The 26,810-nt window shown below is 38.6% G+C and overlaps 1 non-coding gene across 1 annotated transcript; it reads right to left on the reverse strand.

Annotated features, from left to right (window-relative positions):
• Positions 1 to 2,688: 2,688 nt before the first annotated feature.
• LOC143406641 (U6 spliceosomal RNA) lies at positions 2,689 to 2,790 on the reverse strand. Its single transcript, XR_013092274.1, has one exon. It is a non-coding gene; the product is annotated as a U6 spliceosomal RNA (small nuclear RNA).
• Positions 2,791 to 26,810: the final 24,020 nt, after the last annotated feature.

Here is a 26,810-nt window from a genome sequence, read left to right on the forward strand (position 1 = left end):
ATGAAATCTTAGAGTAGTTTTGATTTGCATCTCTCTAATTGCTAGAGATGTTGTTGAACACTTTTTCATATATTTGTTGATTGACTATATTTCTTCTTCTGTGAAGTCTCTTTTCAGTTCCTCAGCCCATTTATAATTGGATTCTTTTTATTTATTCATTTATTTTTTTGGTGTTAAGTTTTTTGAGTTCTTTATATATCCTGGAGATTAATGCTTTATCAGAGGTGCATGTGGTGAAGAATTTCTACCAATTTGTAGGCTCTCTCCTCACTTATTGTTAGCTTTGCTGAGAAGAAGCTTTTTAATTTGAATCTATCCCATTTATTAATTCTTGATTTTACTTCTTGTGCTTTAGGAGTCTTGTTAAGGAAATAAGGTCCTAGGCTGATGTGGTGAAGATTTGGGCCTATTTTTTCTTCTATTAGGCACAGGGTCTCTGTTCTAGTGCCAAAGTCTTTGATCCACTTTGAGTTGATTTGGGGGCAGGGTGAGAGATAGAGGCTTAATTTCATTTTGCTACATATAGATTTCCAGTTTTGCCAGCACCATTTGTTGAATAGGCTGTCTTTTCTCCAGTGAATGTTTTTGGCGCCCTTGTCTAAGATGAGATAACTATATTTATATCTTCTATTTTCATGGTGGAGAGTGAGCTGAAAGATTGCCAGCCATGTGCCAGTGTTTCTAATGAGTACCTGTATCCTTCCCCTCAGTTCCCTTTCTCCATTTAGTGTTAGTAAATCCCCTGCCTTAATCTACAAAGGGCACTGAGGTGAGGGCCAAGGAGTCCCTATCTCCTCAGACCTGTGTGAGGAATGGGAAATAGTTTGGGCCATCTTCATGAGGATGACCACCATGGCAACAGACCCATCTAATGTCCCCTGTCCAGTGTCCTGTTCTCTTACCTTAGTAGTGGGAGTTTTCAGGGAGGGTCTCAGGAAGGCCTCATCAGCATGACCTCAGCTGATGTCATCGTAAATGAAGGTAGGTGCTGAGGAGCACCGGCAAGGCAGGAATACTGTGAATTCTGCCATAGTTCTGCAAAGTTCTTATGTGATACAAGCGGGAAGATTAGTCATATCCTCCCTTAGAGGAGAGAATGCTTGTTCCTGGAAACACAGCCAGAGTGACCCAGAGAAGTCCCAAGCACATCTGTTTACGTATTACATGTACATCCAGTTAGTGATTTAGTTTTTGAGATGTAAACTGAAGGTCATGTAATTGTACTGATCAATCAAATGGTTAAACAACATGTAGTCAAGAGCCGTACATGATACAATGATGATAACATATTATGAACCCAAATGATGATAATAAAATCTGTTAAATAACTACACAGAGATCCTGTTCTTAACCTGAAAGGCTGGCAAGATTTGGGTGATGTATTATCTAGAGGTGGCTATAGGGAAAGCAAACACACATCCTGTGATCATGGAAACATAAATGGGGCTTCACTTTTGGAGGTTGTTGGGCACATTCATCCAAATCACAAACTCCATACATTTTAATTCAGTAATATCATTATTCACTAAATATACCACCAGATCCTAGAAATAATTTTTGTGTATATATACATACACACACACACACACACACACACACACACACACATACTTGCAGCAGACTGGAAATAACCTAATGTCCATCAGTGAGATAATGGCTAAATGAATCAATATAAAAGCATTCAGTAGAATTCAAGGTAGGCATTAAAATTAAGGAGACTGTTTATGCAATGATAACAAGCTTGAAGGGACATTTTAATTGAAAAAAGGCAATGTAAAATAGTATGTACGGTACCTATGTGCAATATACATTTTATATAAAGATGTGGATTATATATATGTTTTACTTTTTATAAAATATTTGTCAACATCGATTACATCTATATGGCTATTTCTCTTTTGTATTGAAATATGAGACTATTAGTAATTAAACAACAAATGAAACCTGTTCTGGCAGAGAAATATCCATCATCGTCAGCCTTGTGTGCTGACTAGGTTTTCTCTTTCCTCCCCCGTTTTCTTCCCTTCTTCTTCTTTCCCTCTCTCTTCCCCTGTTCCCTTCTTCCTTTTCTAAGTCCCCCTGTCTTCTTGTGTCTATGCCTCATTTTTCCCATACTCCTTCTTCCTCTGTCTATCTACATTTTTTCCACCTATGTCACTTGTGGTCAACGAGGATTTTTAGGGACTTAAGCTACATTCCAGTTGCCCCAACTTTAAAGAGTAGGATTTTAGACGTTCTCCTGTGGCTCAGAGCCCCTGATTCCTAAAGGTGCACCCAGTGGAAACTCTGCCAGCTTCTCCAGGCCACCGCCCTGCACTTCCCGCCTCTATTATCTCCTTTACCACAGGTCATTTGGGGAGCAGGCTCTGTTCTCTGTTCCATCATTACTTCATCTCACTGTTGATCAACTTTCTTCTTTTCTACCTAATTTTCCCTCCAAATCTCCTGTTGGTGCTTCAAAACTATCATTCTCCACTTAACAATCTCCTCCATTCTAAAACCTAGATTTTCAGTATTGCCCAACCCTAATGTTTTACAAGTTTCATTTTTGAAACTAAGGATGGCTCATCTATATTTTTTTGAAAAAAAAGTTATTGATTCTTTTTAGTTATACATAACATTAGGATTTATTTTGACACAATTATAAAATAATTGAATATAATTGCTCTAATTCAATCCTTAATACTTAAAATTCTGAAAGTCTTCTGGAATTTGTATGTCGTCCTTGTGCAAAGGCCATGCTAATCTTCTCTGTATCACTCCAATTTATCATATGTGCGACTGAAGCAAGCATTGGAACACATATATTTTATAGTTGTACTTTAAGGTTAAACCTGGGAGCCATTAGAAAGCCAATTATTTATTAGAAGCCTGCTGTGCTCCAGAAGATGTGTTCTGCAATGAGGTGACAGACCAGTAAGAATGAACCTTGACCTTATTAAGTGCACCATATGAGAGGATATAGGACGAGGGGAGAGGGCAGTTGTAAACCTGCAGAATCCTATATACATACAGGAATGGGGAAAACCATTGGATGTTTGGGAGATGTAAAGAAAGCAGCTGTTAACACGGTTTATATGCATCAAAGAAGGATGCACACAGGAGAAAATCCTAAATTTGGATATTTAAGGATGGATAAATGTTGTGGAGATGAAGGGAAAAGGTCCTGGGCAGAGTCTAGTATATGTGAAGGCCTAAATATTCAAAACATGTTTGAGGAAAATGTTAAGATTTTAACTATGACTGAAACACAGGGTTATTGACTGGGAGAAGGGGGTGGTGATTTTGGGGAGAGTAATAGGAAGTCAGTAACAACAAGCTGGACACTAATGTGTATTGCCATCTATCTAATGTGGATTGTGATGGTTAATTTTATGATTCAATTTGACAGAGTTGGAGCACCAAGATAACTAGCTAAACATTATTTCTGGGTGTGTTCATCACGGTGTTTCTGGAGGGGATTAACTTTTGAATTGGTAGACTGAATGAAACAGATGGCCCTCCCCACTGCGAGTGGACGTCCTTCAATCTGTTGAGGGCTGGAATAGAGCAAAAAGCACAGGAGTGTTCAATTCACTCAGTCTGAATGCAGCCGCTGAAACATGGGTCTTCTGCCCCCAAAACTCTTGGTTCTCAGGCCTGAGTGAAGGTCTTGGATGGACATTCATTCATGGCTCTCTGGCCCTTGGGACTTCAAACTATACCACAGTCTTCCTGTGACTCCACCTTGACATCCCAGATGGAGAGATGACTCAGTCTCTAAAATCACCACAGGAGCCCATACTTTGTAAGGAATCTCTTTAATGTGTTAATATGGAGGGAAATTGGGAGCAGGTTCTCTGGAGAATCCTAATATATGTGTGATGCTAAAAAATTTGAATTTTATTCTGTATGTTGAACACATGGAGTCATTAAAGTATTCATCAATGTCCCTTACCACTTAAAATGCTCAGAATCACATATTTCATGTCAAAATATTAATCCACTCCTTTTTTTAATTTTGGAAAATACCCAATTTCACATTTTTAAGGGAGAATATATTTGAAACAAAGTTATGGAAGGTAAATGGATGCAAGTAATTTGTAATTTTTTAATCTCACTGGATGGTCAGAGATGGGTGGATGGTTTAGGGACAGAAAATGGAGCAAGAATCTTTTGCTAAAAAGAGCCGACACCATTAAATTAATTTGGTTTTCCATCTGAAATACACATACACAATTTCACATATAACCTGGAGTGATACACAGAACTTATACTTTCTGATTGAAGAGAGAAAGTGGGGAGGACAGGTTTTAGAGTGCAACTATAGTTCCAGTAAAATCACCCATAAATAAGTGTGTTTTGTTCCTCAGAGTAGTTCTATTAACTCACGAATGTAATGAGTCATTCACACAAGAATGGTTTATTTTCACATTTTTCTCTTCTTTCTTTCAGCAATAGAAGTTGACAACTTTGGGTAGAATGAGGAATTTATCAGAGAAAATGCCCAAATTGGTCACTCTCTTTGTACCCTGTTAGGAAATCTTATATCTTCATTTCAGCTTGCCTCAGAAGAAATCATAAGCCTTCTAGAGACAAATTCCTTTCTCTATCTGTAATTAAAAACGAAGGTTGGCAATTTCTTAGAACTTGAACTGCTTTAAATCTTAAATTGAGTCACACCTTGAATTAATGCCTTACCTCTCAGACTAACCTATGCTTGACTTGCTTTATTATTTCTGATAGCTCTCGAGTTTATAGATTCCTCACGATCTACTTTGAAAAGTACATTTTGAATTTTCTTTTGATTTACAAAAGGTAACTTGGTTTTGCAATGTTAAGGGATACTAAAGGCTTTTGTTCAACTCACTCAATTTGCAGACAAGGAAGTAGATAATACTACATGTTCGGAGATCTGAGAACAAACACTGGATCTTGAATCAGATGGACTGTGTTCTCCTAGTAGCATTGCAGTTTTTGGTTTTTGTGAAATTTGATTGGTCATTTTCCCTCTTTGCGACTTCCATTATCTTACATGTAAAATTGGTGTACTGCTTCAGAGGTTCTTTATGGCCTTTTACCACACTGACATTCTGCTGCAATTATGAAGGAAGAAGGTTGGAAATTTAAATTTATACATACAGGGAGAGAGAGAGAGAGAGAGAGAGAGAGAGAGAGAGAGAGAGAGAGAGAGAGATAGATACACATATTGTATATTATATGTACACATATGTGCATTTATTTGTGATATATCACATTTCTCTATACCAAGGCTTGGACTAGGCCCTGTAGCATTATATTTTCTGATTCCTGCCTTCAAGAAGGTTATCATCTATTCATAAAATTTTTGAGGATTCCAGAATTCTGTGAATTTTATGCAGAATTGCATGAGTGTAGGCCATTATCTGTAACAAGTAAGTATTGCTTATAGAGGATTCATAAAGAAGACTATGGTGCCCAAACTTGAGTACTACTAGGTATATATTAAAAACTAATACAATACTAATTAATTTGTACTAAACACTTAAGTCTTTTCTCCCATGGATGTTACATATTAGGAGGAAAATAATCAAGAGGCATTAGGAAACAAATATAGGGATTCACTAATATCAAATGAAATGAGTAATCTCAGGACAATGAAATGGGGTGATATATTTTTGTTTTGTTGCTTTGTTTTGTTTTGTGCCAGGGATTGAACCCAGGGGCGCTTTACCACTGAGCCATATTCCTAGCCCTGTTTTACTTTTTATTTTGAGACAGGGCTTTGCTAAATTGCTTAGGGCCTCACTAAGTTTCTAAGACTGGCCTGAAATTTACAATCCTCCTTCCTCAGCACCCTGAGTCACTGGGATTAGAGGCTTGGGCTACTGCACCTGGCAGGATGGTATGTTATAGAGTGACAAAAAAGGAGACTTCAGATTGAATGACTAAGGATGACCCTATGAGAAAGTGATAATAGAAAAAGAGATTGGGAATCCCTGGGCCCCCTGTTACCCCACAAACATAGAAATTCAGCAATTGTTCATGAACAAATTGCCTTTGAGAGAAAAGTGAATTGAAAGTCCCCATGCCCCAGGAGAATTCTAAGTTCAACTCGCTGAAGCTGGCAGGGAGATTTAGGACATTCTCATGATAAATGTCCTTCCCCTGACATGCAATCAGGAAGAAATCTTCCATGTCAGCTTTACCCAGGGGAGAAGGGGCTGGTTCACACATTCAGTACCTCAATTTTCCAATGGGGCTCCCCAGAGTATTGTCTTCTCTTCCATTAATCCTGAAACTCTCATGTACCTGGCATAGTCCTGCTATGAAAAGGAGAATTGGGGCAGTGTATTGGACTGGTAGATGTCTTTGACCCTGCCTCTTCTCAACAAAAGAGTGAATGGAGAAAAAAATATCCCAGGGGGACAAGTAGAGCAATGGAATAGAACAGAGTCTAGATTTAAAAAAAAAAAAAACACATGTAAAGTCAACTGATCTTCACAAAGAATGGTAAGAACATTCAATGGGAAAAATATATTTATTCAGCAAATGGTGTTCGGAAAACTGTGCATTCACTTTCAAAAGAATAAAATTGGACCCTTATCATACACTACACATAAAAATCAACTCAAAATGTATTACAAACTTAAAGGAAAAAAATGGAAACTGCAAAACTCCTAGAAGAAAGCACAAGGAAAAATCTTCCTGACATTGGTCTTGATAGTGATTTCATGCGTATGTCATTAGAAGCACAAACAAAGAAATGAGAAGTAAAATGCTTTTGCCATGTAAAGGAAAAAAATCAAAGAGTATAAAGGCAATTGTGTTTGTCTGTGTTTCACTGCTATAATGAAATAGCCAAGAGAAGGTATTTTATGAAAAAAAGAAGTTATTTTGCTGACAGGCTTGGAGGTTGAAAGCACAAGATTTCTGGGCATGGTGTCACATGCCTGTAATCCTAGCAACTCAAGAGTCTGAGGTAAGAGGATTGCAAGTTCAAGGTCAACCTCAGCAACTTAGTGAGACTGTAAGCAACTTAATGAGACTCTGTCTTAAAATAAAAAAATAAAAAAGACTGGAGATGTGGCTCCATGATTAAACACCCATGACATCAATCCCTGGTACAAAAAAATGAAAGAAAGAGAAAGAATGGAAGGAAGGAAGGAGGGAAGAAAGCACAAGATTGGGTTGACCTGTAGGTTTAGCCCCTTGTGAGGGCCTAATGATATCATGGTGGAAGTGAGAGATCATATCACCAAACAGGAACCAGAGAGTGATTCAGGGGTCAGGCTTACCCTTATAACAACTTGCTTTTGAAAGAGTTTAGGGATCCATGAGAGCTACCTTAATCTCTTCCTAGGCCAGTTGCTATATTACCTATGGAACCCCTTTGTAGGTCCCACCTCTTAAAGGTCTAACTAGCTCTCATATTGCCACACTAGAGATCAAGTGTCCTACACCATGAGCCTTCACACATTCACTGAATTATGTCAAAATCATAGTTACAACCAATGGAATGAGAGAATATGTTCATAAACCATGCATCTGTTAAAGGTTAGTTTCCAAAATATAAGGAACTCCTATACCTCAAAAGTGTAAAACAAAACAACATAACAAATAAAAACAATTGGCTAAGGGCTTGAATAAACATTTCTCCAAAATGGACATGCAAATATCAACAGGTCTATGAAAAATTGTTCAACATCATCAGTCTTCAGGAAATGCAAATGAAACTACATATATATATATATATATATATATATATATATATATATATATATATATGATGGCTATTTTTTTTTAAAGAGAAAAGCAACAAGCACTGGAGAGAAATATTTGCACACTTGTTTGGAAATACAAAACTGTTCTGCCATACTGGGAAAGAGCAGAGAGATTACACAAATTAAATACAATACTAGCATGTGACTCAGCAATCCCTCTTCTGGGCATTTATCAAAAATAATTGGAATCAGGATCTTAAAGAGATATTTGCACTCCCAAGTTCATAGCCAAGATGTGAAAACAAACCAAGTGTTCACTGACAGATGAGTGATTAGATAAACTGTGGTATACTCATGCTATTTAGCTTTTAAAAAGAAGAAAATTATCCCATCTGTGACACATGGATGACATTTGAGGACATTCTGCCAAGCAAAATATCAGTCTTAGACAAATACTGCATGTTGGTACTTATGTGAGGTATCTAAAGTAGTCAAATTCATACAATTTAAAATGGCAGTGGAATTTTCCAACAGCTGGGGGAAGGAAAAATGGGGAATTACTAATCAATGGGCAGAAAGTCTCAGTCCTGCAAGATAAATAATCTGCTCTAGATCTGCAATACAACGTTGAGCCTATAGTCCATGATAATATATTGGACAGCCAAGAATATGTTAAGAGGGTAGATCTCAAGTTAAGTGTTCTTACCATACAAGAAAAAAATGACTGCATGAAGGGTGAGATTCGAGTTCAGACACTGAGTTCTGAACGTCACAAATGAGCCAAGTTTAAGAAGATGTAAGTCTGGAGTCTTCCCCTGAAAGATACAAACTTCAAGGCAGGACCAAGCTGCATGATCTAGGAAAAATAATTAAGAAGATGAGGTAGAAAGCAGACAAGAGAGTAGACAGTAAAAGGGAGGTGATGGAGAGGAGAGGAGAGGAGAGGAGAGGAGAGGAGAGGAGAGGAGAGGAGAGGAGAGGAGAGAGCAAGGGGGCTGGAGCCTAGTGAGGAAGGGGCCAGGACAGGGTTAGACCAGACCTGTCTCCTCTCATGGGTGTTCCCCTCTTTCTCAGGATGTCTTAGTCTCAGAACTTTGCTTCTTTCCACAAAACACCACTCAGAGAAGGCATTCACCCAGAGGGGCATTTTACAGGAGATTTGATTGCAATGTCAGAAGGAGGTACAAAGAAGGAGGAGAGTTCACTCAACCTATGAAGGAGTGAAGGAATAGCATACTTAATGGTCCTGCTACTGAAAAGATGCCTCATTACCCCTGCCACAGGTGCTGCTCAAAGCTCATGTGTCGAAAAACTATCTTCTGAATTTAAACTTACGTTCTCAGTGCTCTCTCTGTTCCTGCATCCATATGGTCCTCCTAGTCTCCCTCTGTCTTCTACTTTTTCTCCCCACCCTCCCCTCCTTCTCTCCTCCCACTTTTGATTGAATCCAAGATCTCAGGCCTGCAGGGTAAGCCCTCTGCTCATGTTCATCTCTACAGTCGATGATATCCTTGAGCTCAGATGGAGGGTGCCTTAATCAACTCTGCAACACTTTGGCACCTTTATCTCCAAACATAACTGTTAAGGTCCGTTCTTACGTAAACTTTTCCCTACCCAGGAGAAATCCTGCAATCAGCTTTGAATTTCATGACTTTGTTCACTTTGACATTCTCTTGCACTGGCTTTGCCTTCTTCTTTCCTTATTTATTATCTATTTTTATTGTATATTAGTGTATAAATAAATTTATTTCTTGGGAGACAATGGAAGGTGTCTTTTGATAATCATCTTGAGATGGTCTTCCTTTCTTCCTTCCTTCTCCTCTTTCTTCCTTCCTTCCCTCCCTCCCTTCCTTCCTTCCTTCCTTTCTTCCTTCCTTCCTTCTTCCCTCCCTTCCTTCCTTTCTTCTTTTGCCTACTGCTCCAACCAGAAAGCTAAACTCTGGTGCTTTGGGCTTCAATGAGAACCTCTCTATTCATCATATCAGCATAAAATAGACTTCAAAAAGTCACAACATCTCACAGCACTGACAAGCCAATGTTAACCTCCTGTCAAGCTTCCTAGATCAGAATGGGACGGGTCTGACTTTTTTAAAAATAATTTTTTAGCATTTTATTTAATTTATATTTTATTTGTTCTAATTATGCATGACCACAGACTGCATTTTGATTCGTTGTACACAAATGGGGTACAACTCTTCATTTCTCTGATTGTAAATGATGTAGAGTCCTACCATGTGTGCACCCATACATGTATCTAGGGTAATGATGTCCATCCCCTTCCACCATCTTTCCTGCTCCCATGTTCCTTCTTCTCCCCTCCCTCCCCTTTGCCCGAAGTCCTTCCATTATTCCCATGCACCTCCCCCCATAATGGATCAGCATCCATTTATCAGAGAGAACATTCAGCCTTTGGTGTTTTGGGATTGGCTTACTTCGCTTAATATGATATTCTTCAACTCCATCCATTTACCTGCAAATGCCATAATTTTATTCTCTTTTAATGTTGAGTAATATTCCATTGTGCATATGTACCATAGTTTCTTTATTCATTCATCTGTTAAAGGGCATCTAGATTGCTTTCACAGTTTAGCTACTGTAAACTGAGCTACAATGAACACTGATGTGGCTGTGTCACTATAGTATGCTGATTTTAACTACTTTTGGTACAGAACAAGGAGTGGGAGAGCTGGGTCAAATGGTGATTCTATGAGAACTTATCTCCAGAATATATAAAAAACTCAAAAAAACTTTAACACACACACACACACACAAAAAAAAAAAAAACAAAAAACAAAAAAACCAACAACCCAATGAATAAATGGACTAGGGAGCTACATAGACACTTCTCAGAAGATATACGATTGATCAACAAACATATAAAAAAATGTTCAATTTCTCTAGTAATTAGAAAGATACAAATCAAAACTATTCTAAGATTTCATCTCACTCCAGTCAGAATGGCAATTATCAGGAATACAAACAACAATAACTGTGGGGGGTAAAGACACACTCATACATTGCTGGTGGTGCTGCAAATTGGTGCAACCACTATGGAAAGCATGTCTGACTTTTGCTTCATGCTATTGTGATTAGGGTAGAGGTCGTTTTCATTGGTAGTTATTTGCTTGTTCTTGGACCATGTCAGTCTCCCCTCACTTGCAGCTCTGGTTTTCCCACCAGATGATTCCTCTGTAGTCACAACTATGACTTCCCCCCTGAATTCAGGAACTTTCCAGAATTCACCCAAGGAATATGGAGCCTAGACCCTTGGTATCATCTGGCTCCTTCACCCAACATCTATGTGGACTTGAGCAAGTTCATCATCTAGTTTAGTATCCATCTCAATAAAATGGGCACACTCCCTCCCTCACTGTCCTGTTGGTTTATCATGAAAATCTATTTTGGAAATATATTAAAGAGCTTGTAAAGCCTGACATGCTATTCAGTGCAAGTTGTGATTCTTCTTATACAACAAAACTCAAACTTTTTCTCCATTGGGTAAAGCCTCAATTAGGTTCCTTCTGATACCTTCAACAACTGCCTTCTTATATCCAAAGGAAAAATCTTCATGCAGAAGGCAGACCATGGGCAGTTGCCATTGATTGGGTCTTGTAGCAGCAGACAGCCAGAGCAGAGATTTGGAACATTTTTCAAATACAATGGTGGAAGAGGAAGCTAACTATGTGAGTGTTGACTTCAATGCCAATGAAGTGCTTTCTCTTATAAACACACTGTTATAATCCTTAAACTACACAAAATGATAGTAAGTAATGCAAAAACAGTATAGAAAAATACAAAAATAGTAAATAATAAAAATCTAACAAAATACATACAAATCTAACAAAATTCCATGATATCTGATAAAGTCTTGGACATATAATAATTTCCCAAGCTCAACACACCCAAAGGTAATTCACTCCTTTCCTGTCAAGTCACTATTATATCCTCACTTTCCACAAGTAGGCCCAGTCTCCTGACACTGGAAAATTTTGTGATGTTTTCTACTCTTCCTTCTCCTTCACATCCTGTCAGCAACTGAGTCCTGCTAATTCCATTAATCAAATATCATCACAACCCTCTGATTCTCTGCTGATATTATTTTTACTTAGATTTTTGCTGCATGGTCACCACCAGCTCCTTGCTATCAGTTTCCTTTCATTGAGTTATTCCACCTACCAGTTATGAGAGTGGTATTCACCAGCTGACGTCTAACAGGAACTTTTCTTGCTTTAAGTCATATTATGAGTGAGTTTGGAACCAAACTGCTTGAGATACGCTCTGCCACTTATTATCTCTGTGAACTCACTCTCAGCTCCTCTGTCTCTTCATGTGGTGGCCATGAGCATCCACCTGTCAGACCTCTAACTGCAGGGAACTTAAAATAGATTTGTGATGGTGGCACAGGTTGCCCTCTGCCATTTGCCACCGCATGTATACTGAGGCCACACAGAGTCTCTAGGTAATGACTGAAAACCACAGGGAGACTAATCAGAACCCTTCCTGGGAATCCTCTGAGATCTGACGCTGGTCTGAAGAGTCCCGATGGCCTCAGAACTTCCTCAGATGGCATTGCAGTGTTAAAATCTTTCCATATTCCTTACTTCCTTTCTCCTTCATAAGGGCTTGATGTACACTGCAGCCTGACAACTCTCCTGACCTCCCCTTGGGCTCCTCTCTTTCCATTTTCCCTCTCAGGGAATTTCCCTGATAAACCCTTGCACTCCTAACCTTGTCTTGACATTTCCTTGTTGAAGGACTAACCCACTTCATCTGTAAAATGGAAGTATTAGTACTACCAACTTTACAGGTTAACTGGAGGGATCAAATAAAACATAGCTGGAAAATGCTTGCAATAATTGATAGTGACTTCTGACACTCTAAAATTGTTTGCTATTATTATCATTATTAAATTACAACTCACTTAACAGCATATTTTTCATGAATCAATTTCTTTTAAATATATATGATTCCTTCTTCCAAAAATAATTCCTTTTCTTACAACCATCAGGACCTGGCTCTGAAATCATCATCTATGCAGTGACTTCTCTAAACCATGTAACGTCCCTCCTATTGTGAGGCACACCATCTCGCTTCCACTATTATTAGTATTACTCTTGTTAAGCCACTGGTTGGTTATTTGTTGCTGCTTCCTTAGTCTGAGTCCTTCAAGGTCTGGGATTTTATTATATCTGTGTGTGTGTGTGTGTGTGTGTGTGTGTGTGTGTGCATGTGCATCTGTAGTACTTTTCACAACATCTAGCATACTTTAGAGGTCAATAAAGTAGTTTTTAAATTATTCTTTGGATAGCTGGATGCCTGTGTATATGCATCATGTTGAATTGGTAGCAATGCAGGAATAAAATCAGCCAGGCTATCACTCATGCTAAAGCACCAACTTCCTTTGCTTGACTAGAATCTGTAACACTTGAAACTTGTTAAATTTTTCAATACCAGCCACTAGTACAAAGGCTAAGGTTTCTGAAATCCAAGCTAAATAGCTGTCCTTGATTTTAGTGGGAAGGTACCGCTAATGAAAAATAGATGCTATTCTTCCATAAATCACTTGTCCTTCTACCATTTCCTTTAGCCTCTAACAAGCTGTAATTTTAAGCCAAAGTCAAAGAACTACTGAAAAAAAAAAGAACATTACTCTCAGTTTTATATTTTTATCTTGTTTCTTCAATAACGAATTCAAGGAAGACTTAAGAAGATAAGCCTGAAACATCAAGGTTCCTTCATATCCTTTCAAATCTTGTGCACCCGCCCCCATCACACACATTTGTGTCCAGCTGGTCTTTTAGTTGTTCTGAGAATTCACAAACCTAATTGCACCTTCTTATTCCTCATAAATGAGTAATGACAACCATAATAAAATGTTCGGTTTTTGTTTATTCATTATACACATATCTGTTGAGTACCTACTATATACCAACACGGTAAATATAACACTGCAAATATAGGCACTGCAAATATAGCAATAAACTTAAAAAGAAAAAAATAAACAAAGGAAACAGAAACCAAAGTCTATCTACTTTCAAAGAACTTACATACTGGCTGGAGAGACAGACAGGTAAGAGTGTACTTGGGGTGGCAGCTGGTGATTAGCACCACAGAGATGAGTAGAAAAGTAAAGTCCCAAGGGTCAGGAGAATGTAATCACTTTTAAGTAGGATGAATGGAAACTTTCAGTGGGAAGATGACGTTCAAAATCCCTGAAGAAGTAAACCGGAATGGGGAATGGGAAAGGAAAAAAAAGGTGGGGGATGCTAAGGCTGAGATGAATATTCTAATGATAGAATAGTTCAGGAAGGTTAGGAAGACAGGAAAATTGGACACAAATATCCCAACGGAGAAACTGAGTGACACCAGGTGAGATCAGAGAGATACAGGGGAATCAGATGCAGGCCATGGTGAGAATTCTGGATTTTACCCTGAGTGAGATGAGGGGGCACTGGAGGTTTGGGGATGTTTTCAAATGTGCACAGAGAGGATCAGAGCCCTTTATATAATATTATACCCTCTGTAGGAATAACACATGTGCCTAGGACAATGGGTAGAGGCTGGTGTGCCATCTTGCTCTCACTCCCAATGATCCACTCAGAGAATGTGAGCGTCCTGCTCCTGTGACACTGGGCTTTGCAGTGTTCTAGATACTCATCTCCAAAAACATTTCCACAAGGGTTCAAAGCCATGGTCATGTGTTGAGTGATGGCTGTGCCCGGGCATTTGGGTTCCTTGTATGCAGAGTCTAACAGGCAAGGAGAGGAGGTACTGTCCTTTCAGAGCTATTAATCATGGCCACTCAGAGGAGATAGGACTTCTTTTACACAGTGGAATATGTTCACCATCCACTTACCCAGTAGTGAAGGTCAATGAACAAGTACCAGAGGAGGCCCTGGTCTTGGCCACAAGTAAGCCACCAACATAGCAGTGGTGGTAGCTAAAAGAGGAGGGACTGCTTAGTGGAGAATGGAGATGATGGGTATCAGCGGTGGCCCTGAGACAACTGCCATGGCAAGGGTCTTAGCTCATCTCACCTTCTCACTGTCATTCTTCTTTCAAGGTAATATCAGAAATGCAGGAGGAGTCACTCCCCAAACAAACATGCAAAGGTGGATGTGAGGGGCACAAGGGGTGAACTGTGGAAGACACAGTGATGCACAATTCCTGTCTTTCTTTGAAGTCAGGTGATGCCTTAATTTTTGGAAGCACCGGAAGCAAATAGTCTGGAGATGGTCAGAACCTTCAGATATGGCCTCAAAAGGTCCCCATGGCTCCATGACAGACTCTTTCAGGGCCTATTTTTAATGATTGACTGAGGTCCAGCTATTTCAGCTCAGGGTGGAGCAACTCTGGTAAGTAACTTTATCTCCAGAGTCCCTGTGATTTGAATTGTGGTTACCAAACTTACGTCTTGTCTAGACTTCTCCCTCTGTCTGATTTTACTTCCTTAGCCTCCTCCCAAACACTTTATTATCAATATTCTCCATATACTCTGAGTCTAACTCAAGAATATTTGCATCCGATAGGGAGACAGGTACTACTTTGTGAATGACACTTTTATACAATTGACCATCCAAATACTGGTTTCAATATTCAAATCACAGAGTTAGAGATAGCTCCCTTGACTCATCTTTCCATAGCTAGAAAAATCTAAAACCTTCTGAAGCTGACTTTGCAGGGAATGGTGAGGGAAAAAGAGAGACAAAGCAAGGAGAGATGAATCAGAAACTGTAATGAGGCTGTCATCACATGGGGTGAAGCGAGCCGCCAAAAAAACTCTGGTGGTGTCATGACCAAAAGAGAACTATCTAAAGATGCCTGACATGCAATTTTATAATGTGGGCTTTCTCTAATGCATGTTTTTCCTTCATCTTCTTTAACATCTAGTAAATTCTACCATATACAGAGGCTTAAGAGGATAGGTTACTTTAAAAGGAGTCATGGCTATATTAATAATGTATAGAACAGGTAGGAAGACGATTTATTGATTTAGTTTTAATTGTTTTATTAATTTTATTGAATCACAAGACATTGTGAGCCAAAGCCAACAACATAGAATAATCCAGTTGGATATAAATTACAAATGTAGAATAAAAGGAATAGCCACACCCATCAGGGTATTGACAACATCAATTGCAACTTACAGAAGACACTACATGTGCATTAGTTTTCTGTCTCTAGTAGTAACCATTTCTTTTTTTCTTAATTTTTATTTATTTATTTATTTATTAACCACGACAGTAGTGAAAAGCATTACAATTCCTATTACACATATAGGGCACAGTTTTTCATATCTCTGTATATAAAGTATGTTCCCAACAATTTATACCTTTATACATGTACTTTGTTGTTGTTGTTTTTTTTTTGCATTTACAATTATTAATACATATATATATACCACAATTTTTGTATCTCTGTTTGTATATAAAGTAGGTTGACACCCAATTCAAATCTTCATACATGTACTTTGTATAATGATGTCCATTACATTCCACCATCCTTGCTAATCTCCTGCCCCCTGTCTTTTCCTCCCACTGCTCTGCGCTGTCTAGAGTTCATCTATTTCTTCCATGCTCTCCCTCCCTAACCATTATGAGTCAATCTCCTTATATCAGAGAAAACATTCTGCATTTATTTTGGGGGGTTTGGCTGACTTCAGTGAGCATTATCTTCTCCTACGCCATCCACTTACCTGCAAATGCCATGATTTTGTTCTTTTTATTGCTGAGTAAAATTCCATTGTGTATGTATGCCACATTGTTTTTTATCCCTTCCTGCCTCTCAGGTCTTAATCTACTCTTCATTGGCTAATTTATGAAAACAGAAATGGGTCATGTGTCTGTTTCTTCTTGACTCTCTGGCACAGTGATAAGGTGTTTTAGTAGAGATCCTGAGAGAGACAATGCAGTAGGAGGAGGTTTTGCTTCCTGGTCCCATTGTGCTGACCTGGCAGGCTCCTATGCATTTCCAGCACCTGACTCTTGTAGCAAAACATCTTCCCAATGCTTGGATCTTATGGCATTGTGCAGCACCCAGCTACCGCAGAGCATGGTAGTTAACATTGCTAAGTGTCCACAGATTCCCCCAGAAGTTGTTGTTCTTCTCGTGGTTTACAGCTGATTTCCTGTACTGAGACACCTACCTATGAAGATCTTTGTTCAGAATTATACAGGGAAGATTTATAGCAAGTTTTAGAAAATGGCTTTGCAAAAAGTTTCTCTAGAATGGCTGTACAGAGGCTTCTCCATTATCTTCTACGTAATGTCTAAGTAAGTACCTTTTAAAAGTCTGAATCTCCCCTCTGGGACTTCTCTTTTGGGCTCAGTATCTCAGCCCTAAGGGTAATGGATATTCCCCATATCTGCCACCCCTTTATCCTTTAGACCTCACTCTACTTCTTTCCAATCTTTCATTGCTATGATTCTTTGTCATAGTCAGTAAGTATTTATGTTAAACTTGTTTAAATTATTGTGTGGTTTCTCTCTCCTGATCGAATCCTTACTCTATAGTGGCAAATTCAGCATTGGAAGTTCAATAATTACTCTGAGTGAGGTTTCATCTTTCCAAATATTTACTCTATATATTCTAGATGTTTTTCCACCTAGTCCACAGTATTCAACAAACTCAAAACCTAGAGAAAATTTATTAGCTCACCATATTGCCTAGTAGTAAAGGTATTTATAGATCAAATATCAGCACGTATGTCACATGTGGTCACAAATGTTTGTGAAAGTTGGTTAAAATGAACTGAAATCATATTTGTGTTTGCTTTTAGCTATTGCACTTTCTCAGGACCTGTTCCATGCCAATGCAAAATACATCTAATATGATGGAATATTGACATTTTATAAAATCTATTCAACGATATTCTCTTTCTTTGGAGTATGCTCACCAAACAGGCGATTCTCAAACATGTCAAAGAGCTGCCTTTAGAATTATTGCATTCCAGGATTTTCAATGTGTAGTTCATGTACCAGAACCAGCATCGAATGGGAACTAATTAGAAATGCAAATTCTAGGACCTATCCAAACTGTTGAACCAGAGGTCTGACTGTACAGTGTTGAGCAATCTCTTAGCAATCTGTTGTTGAGCAATCTCCTTAGGCGATTCCAATATACAATAAAGACGATAATCAGGGATCTATCTTAATACTATCTTGAGGAAACTGAAGATCAGAAAGTTTCAGGGTCAAACAATCTGTAAGTAACAAAAAAAAAAAAAAAGTAAGTTATGGGTTTCCAGGGAACTTGCTTACTTTTTTTTTTTTTTAAAGAGAGAGAGAGAGAGAGAGAGAGAGAATTTTAATATTTATTTTTTAGTTATCAGCGGACACAACATCTTTGTTATGTGTGTGGTGCTGAGGCTCGAACCCGGGCCGCACGCATGCCAGGCGAGCGCGCTACCACTTGAGCCACATCCTCAGCCCCACTTGCTTACTTTTTTTTTTTCTTTCTTATGCTCTACCTTTAGTTGTGATTGCCTTGGAAACTTCATCAGTTCCCCCTATTTGGGTATGTGACAAAAACAACAGACAATGGATTTGAATGCAGAGAAGACAGTCCTTTCATAGATACAAAAAGAAAACCACCCAGTTCTGCACATGTGATAGGGCATCTCAGATGAGATAAGCACTTTGTCTCAAAAGTGCTCAAACACAAGGGAAATGACAATTTGGTGGAACATGGTAGAGATAGAGGATTCAAACAGAGATTCAAATTTAGACCAGAATAAATGGTCTTTGGGGACCATTTATTTATGAGATTTCATAATTGCAGGAACCCGAAATACGATGTTCACTGTTTTATAATGTAATGTAGAGGTCTCCTGTGGGGAGAGAAGCGTCTTGAATTGAGATAAATTCTTCTGGGCTCTGCCTCCTCCCTTCCTCTCTCTCCACAAAAGCCTATCCTTGGCCAGATGCTTCTCCTTCTCATTTTCCATTTAGGTGACATTTTCAAATATAGAAAACAATTTTGTAAACTCCCTGCCGTTTCTGTTTTGCTTGGGCTCCACAGAGGCCCAAATAATTTATGGAAAAACAGCACCTGTGTTTTCACCAGGAATGGCTTTCACAACATTGATGAATTTCAAATGAAGGGCATTTACCTCATTCAAGTTAAATGGAAAGCAAGTTCTCCTTCCATTTCCAGAAATTGATTGCAGAGTATGCTCAAAAACTATTTTCTTGTCCCACGAAAACATTTAGCTGGAGGTAAGCATTTCCTACAAGTCTCTACCCTTTGCAGGAAAGGGAGATAGGCTTGGATAATTGTATCAAAGGAGGAAATTCTCAGCAAAAGAAACAATCAGTGAGGTGAAGAGAAAGCCTACATTTTGGGAGCAAATTTTTGCCACACTCACGTCAGATAGAGCATAATCTCCAGGATATAAGAAGAACTCAAAATCTTAACACCAAAACAAACAAACTACCAATTAATGGACTAAGGAGTTGAACAGACATTTCTCAGAAGAAGATATACAATTGATCAGTAAATATATGAAAAAATGTTCAACATCTCTAGTAATTTGAGAAATGCAAACCAAAACTACTCTAAGATTTCATCTCACACCACTCACAATGGCAGTTATCAAGAATACAGACAACAATAAATGTTGCTGAGGTCATGGGGTAAAGGCACACTCATACATTGCTGGTGGGACTGCAAATTGGTGCAACCAATATAGAAAGCAATGTGGAGATTTCTTAGAAAACTTGGAATGGAATCCCCATTTGATCCAGCTATCCCACTCCTCAGTCTATACCCAAAGGACTTAAAATCAGCATACTATAGCAATGCAGTCACATCAATGTTTATAGCAGCACAATTCACAGTAGCTAAACTTTGGAAGCATACTAGATGCCCTTCAATAGGTGAATGGATGAAGAAATCATGGTATATATACACAATGGAATATAACTTATCATTAAAAGAGAATAAAATTATGGCATTTGCAGGTAAATGGATGGAATTGGAGAATATCATGCTAAGTAAGCCAATCCCAAAACACCAAAGGCCGAATGTTCTCTCTGATAACTGGATGCTGATTCACCATGGGGATGCCATGGGAAAAATGAAGAAACTTTGGGCAAAGTGGGGAAGGAAAGGGGAGGAAACAGGAAAGATGGTGGAATGAGATGACATCACTACCCTAGGTACATGGGTGACTGCATACATGGTGTGACACTACATCATGTACAACCAGAGACACAAAGAGTTGAGCCGCAATTGTGTACAATGAATCAATATGCATTCTGCTGTCATATATACCTAATTAGAATAAATAAATAAATAAATATTTTAAAAGAAGGAAATTCTAGAAATGATGATTTATAGGGATGTCTCTAACTAAATGGGTTCATCATTTAACTCTTTAAAGGTACAAGTTTGTGCTATGTTCATTCTTTCAAGAAACAAATGATTCATTCAGCACCTACCATGCCAGGAGCCATACTAAATATGGAATATTTCACCAGTATCAGAGGCACAGTAGTCTTTTAGTTTGACAAGGAACATTGAGGACATGAATTTATCTCTACTTTGGTCTAAAATATTGAAATGGTCACCTTTCTTGTAAATAAAGTTTTATTGGAACACCGTCACAGCCTCACTTTCACATATTGTCTAATGGTGCTCTGTTCATTTTTTTCTGATTCTTTTCCTCTGACTTTCATTTTTGATAGTTTCTATTGATAAGTCTGCATGTTTTACTCATCTTTTCTTCTGCATTGTAAATAATGTGCCATTGGATTCATTTGTTGACCTTTAAAATTTCATACCTAGTTTTATTTTTTTTTTTTCATTTCTAAAAGTTAGTGTTGGACTTTTTTATTTTTTGGTAACTTTCATATCTGTAGTTAACTTTTTCATCTGTCATTTCTGGGTCAATTTAGATTGATTGTTCTTTTTTCCCCTCATTATGAGTCATATTTTCTTGCTTCTTTGTATGCCTGGTAATATTTAATGGAGTATCAGATGTGAATTTGATTCTGTTGTGAATTATATCTTATTGTATGACAGATATTTTTTTGTCCTCCTATAAATAATCATGGGCTTTCTTTCATTTTACTTAAATTATCTGAGGCTAGGATAAGGGCCATCCAAGAAGTTGGTAAGAATCTATGCCTGGTGCTAGATACACAGGACCAGAAACAGTGGCTGTTTCTACTAGTCGAACTGGAAATTCATAATTCACAGAGCATTAGGTAGCAGCACAGAGAACAGGGCTAATTCTTCCTCACTATGGCATCAAGACCCTGTTACATACTATTCCCAATCCTCAGTGAACTCTGAGTTTTTCCATTCTAGTGAAAAGAGGCACATCCCTGTGTTTGCTTGGGTCTCTGTTACGTTTAAATTTTTCCTGGTAGTTTGCCACATGCATCTGCTTCTCAGTCCTTTGTTGAACACTTGTGCATAACCCTGCAGCTCCAGAGCACTCTTTCTGTGCACCTCTCACCTCCCTGGTGGTCTGTATTGCAAACCCTTTCCTGCTCTTCTCCTTGGACTCTAGACTGCCCCTCTGCTTCCTGGGTGGTCCCACCCTGTGACATGGGCTGGAAAGACAGCATGCTGGGAAAGCACAGACTTACCACCATAGTTTGGCATCGGTCAGGGATCACTATCATTTCTCTTCTTGTGTCTATTGTTTTTTTTTTTTTTTTAATTCATCTTTGTTTGTTTTCAGTCAGGAAGGTAAATCCAGACATTAGTACTACCTCACAGATGGAAGCAGAATCACAGGACTTGGAACAATGATGTGGTTATGTGGAAAAGAGCTTGGGTGTCCGGCTGAGGAGCTAGAGCATTGCTCAATCCATGGCTTCCCACCTGCATATTAAGTGTTGACAGTCACCTCTGGCCACAGCAAGTTTGTCTTTCTCCAGAGTGTCAGGCTGATACTTTTTTAAATCTATGCACCATGAAGTTTAAAAGTTAAGTAAAAACTGTTCTTAGAAATTGTATTACCAAAGATGGGATCTAAGACAAGTGACAGGAGCACACCTGATTGTACATAGAGCACCTTTGTTTGTATTGGGGTGGGACAGCAATTTGATGATAAAAAGAAATGGAGTTAGAAAGAAAGGGCAAAAAGTTTGTAAGATGTCCAAGAGATCATTTTTGGAATACTGGATAAATCATCCCAAAAGTAAAAACCTTAAGAATATTTTATTGTTTAATCTTTTTAAAGAAGGGTTCCAACTACATAATGTTTTGCTTTTGAAGTGTGTAGAAACCATCCCTCAATGAATAGCTAATTTTATTTTGCCCATGAAGGAAATCAGCCAAAAGTGGTTCATCAAGTAGATAAAAAAACTGTGAATGAGCATCCCCAAGGAATTCTGCTACCTGCTAGCCCTTGGAGAACTAAATTCCCTTAAAAAAAAAAAAATCCCTAGCAGTCGTGCAAAGATCTGGCAAATTCATTATCACCTCTAATAGCTTCTAATTAAACTGTTTCAGTAAAGCTGTGGAATTGAGAAAAACATTGCCAATGCACAATGACACCTGTTAAGTGTTTTCATATGTCATGCAGATACAGAAACAGTGCACCCTTTTCAAGTGCAGGTACCGGGTACTCTGTTTCAGCAGGAACTTCCCAGACAAGAGACTGCTTGAGACCTCGCAAGCATCCCATCTCTGGTGATAATCTAGCAGAGTATTGGAAGGTTTTTGATGCCTTTGTCAAGTGTATACAGAAAAAAAAAATCCTCTATTGATTGTTCATTTTATCCCTAGATTTCGATGTTTCTGAGAATATTGGGCAGATATTTGGTCATATAATAAAAAAAAAATACCATTATATTTACCCAGTGCCTTGAAACTTAAAACACAAGTTCAGGTGATTTATTATTCATTATCAATAGGTGTTAAGTTCCTAGGAAGCTTCACACCATGCTCAGTCCTGATGCAAAGACGAGGCCACTGGTCTCACCAAGCTCAGAACCCAGTAGAGGGGCAGAGCCACCGTAGAACATGAGCTAAACAGGTCTACTTCCTTTGGTTCTCTTACTCCAGGCTTTTCAGGAGGGCAGGGTAGGGGTTCTTCACACCCTTCATTTTTTACTGGTTAGTTTTACTTCACAGTTTTGCCACAGTTCCTGTCCTTGGCCAGGGTCATGGAGTTTATAAGTAGCCAAATAGGGGATCTGGCCCGGTTATTTGGGATCTTCCTCTGGTTCTCTTTCCTCCCCAGCAAGTAAGTTTTAACACCCCCCCCCCATGATTATGAGGAGGAGAAAATACAATAGCTGGGCCCAGATTCATGAGGGAGGCAGGACCTGGCATTTCCCACTGAGGAAAGTTGAAAGTAGGCTAAAATCCCATGCCTCATCTGTCTGCTCCAGAGCTGTTGTGATCCAGACAAAGAGTGGCATCCAATCTCTGTCCCTAAGAAGCCAGTAATTCACTATGAGGAGGTAAGACTGCAGCCTTCACTGCCAGCACCTCAAAGATGTAAATGCAATGAAAACATTCAGGTGGGCCTTCCAGGAAGGGCCTCGCTGGAGCCTCTGGTGGCCTGAGAAAAGAGTAGAATCTCCCCTTTCCTCTGGGGAAATTCCCTGCTCCCAGAGAGGAACAGCTAACACAAGGGATGCTACTTGGCGAGCTCCATTAGTCCTGTGGCCAAGCGCAAGTTTGCTGCTCTTCCTGGCTGGTTTTGTTTTTGTTTTTGTTTTTGTTTTTCTTGGATAAAATTCAGGGGGAAATGAAGCAGAAATTCTTGGCCTTTAGGAATTGAACTCAGCATGAATCTTATCATAACCCATAGGGGGCTCAAAATAACATTTATTGAACCCTTTCATTATTACATGTTTAGTGCTACTGTTTGTTTTCACATATCATTGCTCATACGTGTGTGTACAGGTGTGTGTGTGTGTGGGTGTGTGGATACCATTGTGCTTGTCCAGTGCCTTATAACCTAAAACACAAGCCCATGTTGTTCATTATCAGTCAGTAAAAATTCCTGAGTTCCTGTGAGGCTCCTCACAATCTCTCTCTCTCTCTCTCTCTCTCTCTCTCTCTCTCTCTCTCTCACACACACACACACACACACACACACACACACACCTGTTTATCCACAGACAGTGCATTCAAAGACCCTAAAACCTTGGACAGCATTTAACATCAACATATATTTCTTTTTCCTATATATACTTACATATGATAAAGCTTAATTTATACATTAGTCACAGAAAGAAGTTAACCACGATAACTTATAATAAAATAGAATGAGTATAACGAAACACCATAATGAAATTTATTTGGAACTTGTGAATTGCATGTTTCTGGGATATTCCGTGTAAGGTTTTTGGACCATGGTTGGCTGTGGGTAACTGAAATATGGAAAGCAAGAGGGCAGGAAGGGGGCGACCACATTATTTATATCCAGCATGAGACCGAGGATCATAATGAACAGTGTTATGGGATCTCCTCTGGTGTGGCATTTTTATGTTTTACAGAAAAGAAAAATAAAATGGCTGTATAATTATAACAAACTATATGGGGGTCTCTGTATGGCAGGCTTTGCTCTAAGCAGATTTTCATACAGTAACTCATTTTATCCTGAAAATTGCATATAAACAAACATAAAAACAAAACTCTAAAGCCAGCATTTTAATAAAAATTACTTTTATTAAAATCATCCTAAATGTAAAAATGAGAAAATACAGAGAGATACTTAAAAAGCTCTGAGAAAACCTATCAGCCTGTTAATACTTTTCAAAAATGTCAAATACATGTATTTTAGACAGTGATTCTATTCCTGGAGACTTCTGCTGTGGAAATGGCGACAGACACACATAACCAGAAAGTTAATCACAGCATTAACTGTGCAGGAAACATGAACTTCCCTCAAGGGCTGGCTGGCAGTCCACAAAGCCTCTTCCTCTGTCCTCTCTCCATCTCTGTCACTCTGCAGCCCCAGGGAAACCCTTGCTTCTTCCACAGTCAGACCTCAACTGTTTGCTCTTCCTCTTCCTCTATTTCCTTCACTCTGTTCAGACATCACTTCTCAGTCCCACTCTCAAACCGTACTGCGCTCTCTCCTAACCTGGCTATGCTTGTCCTCCTCTCAGCACTGACTTCCATCTGACATTCTGTATGTTCACCTGTTCCCTTGTCTATCATTGCCCACCTGCACTGGAATGTGAGCTCCTGGAGGGGGATCTGCAGCACCTTGGACAGTGCCTGTTTTCACTAGGAACACAACATTTGTGGAGTGAGGGAAAGAATGTCAGTAGGCAGAAAAAGAGATGAAAAGATGTCTGAGATAGATTGCTAAGTCCACAGAAGGGCAAGCTACATATGTAAGTGAAATATGTTTGAATATTGATTCGTCACTCAATACATGTCAGTATGCCTAAGAATACTATTACTGCCATGTAGAAGAAAACTAGAAACATATACAGAATATCAGATATGGTCTTTGTGACTTTGGATATTTTCTTTATTATTTTTCAGTTAAAATAAATAATAACCTTATATCTTTTAAGCAGTCATAAAAATGTAAAAATGCATGTATAGAAAAAAATTCAGTTTCTGATTCATGTCAAATGTGAGTCACTATATTGTGTGACTATTTCTGATATAATCAAGAGGACTACAAATATATACGCTCTCTCTCTCTCTCTCTCTCTCTCTCTCTCTCTCTCTCACACACACACACACACACACACACAACCACATATACATATAGTTCAAAATTATCAGCAATGTTCTATCTGTAATATCTGAAATCTAGAAACAACTCAAATCCCTATTAACCGGGGAATAAATGATGAATTGTAGAATATTCAGACAATGGAATACTAATAAAAGAAAACAAGCTACTAAAATGTGCAATGATGTTGGCGAATCAACAAGACATGTAGAGTGGGAAAGGACAGATGTGAAAGAATATCTCCTAGTCATGCCTCTTGTATAAATTTCAAGAACAAACAAGTTTAATCAGTGATGATGAGAAGCAGAACAGTGATTACTTCCAGGAGAAGTAAGTGGAAAGGGGCATACGGGAACTTTCTGGAGCATGATGCTCTATATACTGACCAGGTGGTAGTTATGCTGCTGTAGGGGTTTGGCCAAAATTGCTAAGCTGCACAATTATGATTATGCATTTTATTGCTGGTGAAGTATGCCATAATAAATTACTGTGTGCATTAATAAAAATTGCTATAGAAAAAAAATTCAGTCTTCTTGATTTCCTCCTTTCAGTATCTTATGAATAAAACAGAAATTTCAATTGCTCTTTTGCCTTGAAGTTCTTCCCCTGCATTCTAATAGCACTCCCTTTACACTGCACTTCTATTCTTTCTGTTCCTGAAGAAGAAGAACAACTTGTTCGTAATGACCCGTGAGCAAATTCCCTCTTCACATACGTAAAACTTGCAGGAAGCCTCTGGAATTATAGAAGTTTGAACAGGAGTGCATTTTGGTCTAATGTATGCAATCCAATATAACACAATGCCTTATGTCTAGGGAATATATTAGCAAAAATTACTTTTTATTACAAAGCACTAGGCCTTCAAGAAATTCTTTATGGTTCACTAAAATGGTAGCAAGTACAGAATATTTTGTTGTTGTTGCTGCAGTTTCCAGAAACCACACACCTTATATTGAATGAATCTATAATTGTTGGGCAATTTCTTTTTCCAACCGAACAGCACTTTTGAGACCATATTTTTCTGAGAGGTCATGAAAAGAAAATTGGAAATATTACATATCTGCTGACATGACATAGAAGGGTCTTTTCATTTTGCATTTTCTTTTTCCCTCTGAATGAAAGCACAACTGACTCTTCAAAGACAAAAACGCTTCCTCTGGGCTCTTCCCTCTGGATGAAAATCATTTATTCCCATAAAATGAGGTTCCATGTCTTACAAATACGGACTGAAGTCACAGGTAGCTTTTATTTGTGTGTGTGTGTGTGTGTGTGTGAGAGAGAGAGAGAGAGAGAGAGAGAGAGAGAGAGAATGCACAGAGCCCTTGTTCCTTGTATAAACCAAATGTGTGTCATGAGTGGTAGTGTTCTTTTACATTCTCTTAATATACTATTCTTCCTCTTGAAGGGACTGGCTTCCTCCTTTTTCCCTCTTTCTTCTCAAATAACAGCATTTACTCTGAATA

Source organism: Callospermophilus lateralis, chromosome 8 (assembly GCF_048772815.1).
Source record: "Callospermophilus lateralis isolate mCalLat2 chromosome 8, mCalLat2.hap1, whole genome shotgun sequence".
NCBI classification, from domain to species: domain Eukaryota; kingdom Metazoa; phylum Chordata; class Mammalia; order Rodentia; family Sciuridae; genus Callospermophilus; species Callospermophilus lateralis.